Source organism: Molossus molossus, unplaced genomic scaffold, assembly GCF_014108415.1.
Source record: "Molossus molossus isolate mMolMol1 unplaced genomic scaffold, mMolMol1.p scaffold_m16_p_6, whole genome shotgun sequence".
Lineage (NCBI taxonomy): Eukaryota > Metazoa > Chordata > Mammalia > Chiroptera > Molossidae > Molossus > Molossus molossus.
In genome coordinates, this window is record NW_023425399.1 from 47,583,420 (window position 1) to 47,590,899 (window position 7,480).

At 37.8% G+C, this 7,480-nt stretch overlaps 1 pseudogene; it reads right to left on the reverse strand.

Moving 5' to 3' along the window:
* Positions 1 to 2,323: 2,323 nt before the first annotated feature.
* Positions 2,324 to 6,640, reverse strand: LOC118619188 (annotated as a pseudogene).
* Positions 6,641 to 7,480: the final 840 nt, after the last annotated feature.

A 7,480-nucleotide genomic window follows, 5' to 3' on the forward strand; every position in this document is an offset into this window, starting at 1 on the left:
CTCGAGATCTTTTTCATAATAAAATCAACCCTCAGCATATCTGGGGAGCAACCAATGTTTCCATCTTACCTCTCCTTCTGATAAGAATCTCCAGTGCATTACTGCACCAGATTGGATATGGTGGTGGGTGGTTTACTTTTTCCAGAGTGATACCTTCACCTTATGATTGTTACTTGGGAGTAGGGAGTGTAGCTTGCAGTGTTCTACTATTTGCCACTCCCTGAGTAAAACCTGTCACAAAGGCAGAAACTAGGGAAGACCAGTGATCAGGCTTCCAATATTCTTGGCCTACAAAAGCTTGGATAAATTCCATCAAAAGAGTTGGAGCTAGGTGAAGGAAAGGGACCTCAAGCTTCTTAGCTGCACCTCCCAGAATAGAAGGATGAGAGATCCTGGCATATTGCCCCTATAAGGATGAAACCATAGCCCTATTACTGGGGGCTTGGAAAGGATAAAAGGGTCCCAAATCTTCTTAGTCACACCTGCCTGGAGTAGATCTTTAGCAACTTTGAGCTGGGTACAGGGTGGTTGATGGAAGCAGGTCCTGACTATAATGCCACAGATGCCCAGTCTTCTTTCTAAGATTTAGTCATTTTATTGAATAAGTGCTTCTCAATTTTATGTATACCTCCAGGCCCATTTCCAAAGACTAAATGACTGTGTCATAATTTTTACAAGTTAAATCATCATTTCATGTGGAAGAGAATCTGTAGAACTCCTCATATTGTCATCCCTGAAGTCGTAAGTACCAGGTTAATTTTGTACAGTTTCTGTACAAGACCTACAATAATTTTCCAAAGAAGTCCTTGTTCCTCTTAATGGGAAATTTTATTTAGAGATCACAGTTTGGTTGATAGTTTTGCTTATTGCTCTTAAACACAACACTTTAAATTCTTTTGATTTTACATAATTAGGAAATATTTTTTCCTGGATGAAATACATCATGAGGTTATACTGAAAACCTTTACTCTCAATAACATAAACACAACTTGTTTTATTTAAAAAAAAAAAAAACCAGTCAAATAATGTGTTTTAAAGTGCTAGGAATATATTTTTTTGTTAATTTAAGTAACAGAAACATTATCGGTATTTATTATACCAACACCCTTTTTCATAGTCAGATTTACCCCCAAGAGGTAATCGTTATCTCCTTTGCAAAGATGGGAAAACCGAGGCTGTAAGATTATCAAAAATGATCAAACCAACCACATATATAGCGAGAGGCATAGCCAGCATTAGAATCCTGATCTTACTTAAAAGCACACAATTTAAAAATTTTTCTAAAAAGCCCTTTATTATAAATACTTGCTTATCAGAAAATATTTGGAAAAGTAGTTGGAAGGGAACTTGAAAATGAACTTATGACCCTGACTTCCAGTGACAGTCACATCAATATTTTGGTACACAATTTTCAAACCTTTTGCTGTGTATATATTTTTAATGTAAGTGCGAACACATGGCATATCAAAATGAAAGTATCAATATTTTAAAAATTAACATGTGACTTTAAAGGAAAGCACACACATTATAGAAAACTTGGAAAATACTGAAACGTATAAAGGAAGTTAAATCACCTAGAATTCTATCAGCCAAAATAATTACTTAATAATTTCATATATTCCTTTAGTCTTTTTCTATTAATTTTATTTTTTACATAGTTAAACTCATAATATGCAAGATTTTTTAAGTATGGCTAAAAAAGGTCTATGTAGATGATGACAAAGAATATCTCAGTGACACAGCATTTGCCACTCAAATTATTCAATAGGTTTTCAAGAGGCAGAAAAGTATCACTCTTGTTCCTGTCTGTTCATATGGCCATCGAAACATCTGTAAGCTCGAAAGCTGCGCTAAGTTTCCACTAAAGTGAACCCTGCCATGGATTACCATATTTTTTTACTGAATCCAAGTAGGTATAAAACGTCTTACATGACAAGAATACTCCACACATAAAGCTTTCAATACCGTGCAAAAGCCCTCCTGTGAGAGGAAGGACAACAGCTGCAGTCCAATGAAAAGGGTATAGTATCCCAACAGTGAAAAATACACAGTGTGCCTTAAACATTTTGCACACTTCAATTTACACAAAACAGGTGTAGCAAGAAAATAAGGCATATGACAATGGCTCAAGGAAGTTCTCAACAGTGGAACAGAAATAATCTTATTTTAATAAAATTCCAGAGAATTTATTATCTAACTGAAAACATAAACTTCAGATGTACATAAAGTAATAAACCTTTACAACAGCTGTTAAGGAAAAGTTTAGCAAAGAGGGAGAGAGCTCCAGCTGGAATGTCAATTACATTCACAGTGTCCTCTTGATTTAAATACTCATGACACACCAAATGCAGTCATCATATGGGAAATTCACAACACCTTGCTGACCAGTATCCCGTCTTCTAGAGCTGTCTGTCAGAGCACACAGTTTGACACAGCAGGCTATATAGTCATCGAAGCTAATCTTTCCATTGGTGCTGTATCGTTTTGCAATCGAATTCACAGCATGGACACTCAACTGAAATCCATTGTTGTCAGGGCCTTCTGCAATTCTTGAGGGTCCACTGTTCCACTCCTATCACTGTCAAAACTAATGAAGTGTTGTCTCCAGCCTTTCAGTACAGACCAGAGTTCTTTAAATTCACTGAAACCCATCGTGCCTGACAGATCTCTATCCAGCATTGAAACCAAAAGCCGACAAGTCTTCAGGTTAAAAGGTGTGTATCCTCCAGCAATGCCTGACTGTAATTCTGTCAGGCATCTCTGCAATTCATCAGCATCTATTTGTCCATCCTGTCCAGCTACTGAAGCAAAGTAACCTTACAGCGGATCCTGAGTTTGTCCGGGAGCCCCTCCATACCCACCTGGGCAGTACCTGCCGCCGGCTCGGGGGTGCCCTGGGTAAGCCCTAGGAATAGTTCTTATCAGTGTTTATGTCACTAACTACAAACACAGTCACCTTTGATTTTTGGAGATCATTTTATTTATTCAAATTACATACAAATAATTGCATGGTTCAAAATAAAATCAAACCTACAAAATAAGATATATTCAAAGTAGTTTAATTTATATCTCTATCTCCTCTACTTTACATAGGTCAACATTAGACATTTTTAAAATTTATTTTCTAGTGCTTTAAAAAATAAATAAATATATCACCAGAATACAATGCACTTTTTCTCTGTAATTTTTTAAACAATGTATCCTAGAAAATAATTATAGTGATATGTAGAAAATGCTTCATTTTTAATAGTTGATTTGCTAGTGTTGATTTTTGCCTCCATATTCATGAATAATTTTGAATATAACTGATGTGTGTGTGTGTGTGTGTGTGTGTGTGTGTGTGCGCGCGCCTGTGTATATGGTATGGTGCCTCTGGGACCCTAGAAAGTGAGATGTGGATGCTGGTCTCTGGGATCCTGTTGCAGCCACAGCGGCTTCACAATGAACTCTTTCATATGTTGAATGCTATACACTATTTCAATTAAGGAAGAAGTAAAAAGTTAAAATACACTGCTTCAGAGGGATGCACTATAGCTAATATCGCTAAATATTTCTTTTCTAAAGAAAAAAGTCATTAGAGACTCATTTTTATTTTTGGAATTTTAATTTTCCTATGCCAATTAATTCAACATTATTTTAACTTAGAAATTAGGATCAGTAAATCTTATTTTGTAGTTTTTAATTATCACTATGGTAAATTTTGACACTTTCTGAGCTGCTTACTTAATACATATTTTATTTATTATTATTTTTTTATTCCTCATCTGAGAATTTTAAAATTGATTTTTTGACAGAGTGGGAATGAGAAAGAGAGAGAGAGAAAAAAAAATCTACGAGAGAGAGAGAGAGAGAGAGAGGTCAATTGGCTGCCTCCTGTACAACCCTGACAGGGACCAGGAATTGAACTCATGTCCCTTAGGCCATGGGCCAATACTCTAACCGCTGAGCCAGACCAGCCAGGGCCTTAATATACATATTTTAAATTTAAAATTTAGTTCAAAATTAAGCACCTAAGTTTATCTATGAGGTGGGTGCAAGAAAAAGTGTGAGTTAACAGTAGGTATGCTTCAGTACAAATTGTGTCCTATGCCTGGAAAATTCCACTTAATTCTCTCCACAGATATTTTTGTCCTACTTTGCATTCTTTTTTCTCTCCTATTTAAATTAGAATTAGTTTGAACCCTCTCAATGGTAGATATTTATTAAACTTACAAAAGTCCTTAAATTTCAAATAACTCTGCTAAATTAATCTAAATAAACCTAGACAAGTAAACATAAAATATCTTAATTATGCATTGAGATGTTTCTCATGGTAGGAAAATGTGTTGCCCTATAATTTAATTTAAAATAATTTAACTTAAAATATAGGTATAAAACTCATGCTTTGACTTTTCAAAGAAAAATTATTTTTAAAAATTAGGTGGATGTGACTGAGACTACCTTTTAAGTAACAGAAGTAGGGATTGTTATGAGTTGTTTGACTAAATGTGTATGAGACCATTAATTATTTCAATGAATGTCTTATAAAAAAGTGTTCCATCAAGCACAGCAAGCATGTTTCTGGCAGATTCAGTGTGTTCTATAATAGGCATGTTTCATCCTTTTTTTAAAATACTTTCATTCAAGTCTACTTATTGTGGAAATAAATTTTCCAGCACTCCATTTTGTTTTCTTTCCCTTTCTGTCCAGCTCATCCCTGAGTATGTTGAAATTCTTACGTATTCTCCAAAATAGGACCTTACAGCTGCTGAAGCAGGTAGTGGTAGGGGAGAGGACTTTGCTGTCATCTGTTAACTGTGGGTTCTCTCTATCTGTCACTGATGAAGACAGAGAAATTAAGAAATGAAGCTCAAGCCTAGCTGGTGTGGCTCAGTGAATTGAGCTATGTCCCATGGTCTGAGAGGCTTCAGTTCAATTCCCAGTCAGGGCACATGCCCAGATTGAGGGCTTGGTCCCCAGTGGGGGAGGGGAGAGTGAGCAGGAAGCAGCCCTCAATATTTCTCTCTCACATCGAAGTTTCTACCTCTCTCTCCCTTACTCTCTCTCTCTAGGAGACCAATGGAAGCATTTAAAAGGAAGAAGAAAGGAAGGAAGGAAGGAAGGAAGGAAGGAAGGAAGGAAGGAAGGAAGGAAGGAAGGAAGGAAGGAAGACGGAGGGAGGGACGGAGGGAGGGAGGGAGGGAGGGAGGAAGGAAGGTCAAGTAATTTTCTCAAAAATTCCCCTTGAGTCTCTAGCTTTTTGAGGTAACACCATATTGTTTTCCATAGTGGCTGCACCAGTCTGCATTCCCACCAGCAATGCACTAGAGTCCCCTTTTCTCCACACCCTCGCCAACACTTGTTGTTTGATGATTTGTTGATGGCGGCCATTCTGACATGTGTGAGGTGATACCTCATTGTTGTTTTAATTTGCATCTCTCTGATGATTAGTGATAATGTCTCTTAGCCATTTGTATGTCCTGTTTGGAGAGGTGTCTATTCAGCTCCTCTGCCCATTTTTCAGTTGGGTTCTTAGTCTTCCTTTTGATGAGTTGTATGAGCACTCTGTATATACACAATGGAGTACTATGCAGCAGTAAGAAAGAAAGATCTCTTATCCTTTGAGACAACATGGAGGTACCTGCAAAGTATCATCCTAAGCGAAACAAGCCAAGCTGAGAAAGACAAGTATCATATGATCTCACTTTTTTGTGGAATATAATGAACGTAACAGTCTGAGGAATGGGGTAGCCCCAGAGACGTGGAAGTGGAGTACAGACTGATTATCCCCAGAAGAGGGGGTTGGGGGAAGATAAACCACAGAACTTCTATGCATGTATGCATGAACTACAGACATGGACAACAAAGCTGGGAAGAGGGTGGGGAGGGAAGGAGAGGGGGGAATCAGTGAGGGAAAAAGGAGAAACATCTGTAACAAAAGTAAATTAATTAATTTAAGTTTTAAAAAAATATATAAAGAAGCTCCAGAAGGTTGAAGCTATTCCAAGGAAAAAGTCCCTGCTGAGGGTCAGTTCTCCATGTCAGAGTCCCCATTTTCAGGCCCTGGCCCTGGTTATTGGGGCCTAATGGTTTCTGAAGGGTTTAAATTTTCTTTGAGAGACTAGATTTCCTGTTTCTTTTTGAGTAGCCTTTATTTCTCATCTTAGGTTTTTTGTTTTTTTTTTTTCACGTAAAGTAGGGGAAAGAGTCATCATTGCATTTGATTGTGGTTGATTTCATTGTGAGATCTCTTAACACGTCTGCCAACACTGCCTGTTCCCTTTGCTGGCTAAAGATGACAAACTTTGAAATGCCTTTAGTCTTCAGCATCTGCACAAGAATGGAAAATGAATGTTACTGCTCTCAGGAGATGATGTGCTTCCCTATCCTGTAAAATTTTCCCTAACTCTGGCTTTAGCTTTCAACAAACCTTACCCAGTAGCCAAGAAAAATACTTTTAAGAACATCCCTTCAAAATGGAAAGATACAAGAATCATAGATTTTAAAATAATTATAATAAAGCAGGAAGTCTAATCTCACACCCCCAGCTCCCCCCTGTCACCTGTATAGGGCCCTTGTAAACAGAAGATGGCTACTCATTTCCCTGAACGCTCTACACACTTCAAACCTGAATGCTGTCCTCCACCTCCACCAAGAGCATGTTCCTGGACACTGGGCATATTGCATGTGTCAGAGTAAGAAAAACCTTGGTTTTGACTTGAAGCCTCTCACTCAAACTTGAGAAGAAAACCCGTGTGTAAGTCTAGGTTCCCCAAAGAGAAAAAATGAAAAGGCACTTCCTATCCATTAAAGTATCTAAAACATTGCCAAGGGAAAATTAAGCTTGTCCAGATTCTAAGCACATTAAGTCTAAAGAAGCTCAGAAGCCATGTAGAATGCCAAATAAATGTTAGGGTTGTACTTCATCTAGGCCATTTGTGGTTGGTTCATGAGCAGGCAACAAACTTGCTTTTAGAGTTTAAGAGCTAAATCCAGGCCCAGGGAGGCTAGGCTTTTCTCATTGTTTAGGTTCACAAAAGGAACATTCTGGAAAAGAAATGGGTGGGATCAAAGCTATCCAGAGTAACTCCTTTATAAAGAACATTATACCTGAAAAAACAGTCTACCAACCTGAGATATAGTGATTCTGAAGAATTCTGTGTGCTGCTCTTGAAGACAACACTGTGAGCACTGGCTGGTGTGACTTAGTTGGTTGGGCATCTTCCTGTGCACCAAAGTGTTGCTGGTTCAATGCCAGGTCAGGGCACATGCCCAGGTTGTGGGCTTGATCCCCAGTAGGTGGCATGCAGAAGGCAGCCGATTAATGTTTTGCTCTCACCTCAATTGTTTCTCTCTCAATCCCCCTCTCCTTTCCTCTGACTCTAAAAATTAATAATAAAAAAAAAAAAATTAAAGCAACATTGTGAGGAGAGAAAGCCAATGAAGCAACAAATGAATACAAGCAAGGGATTTCTATTTTAGTGAAACTAAAGTTTTAAAT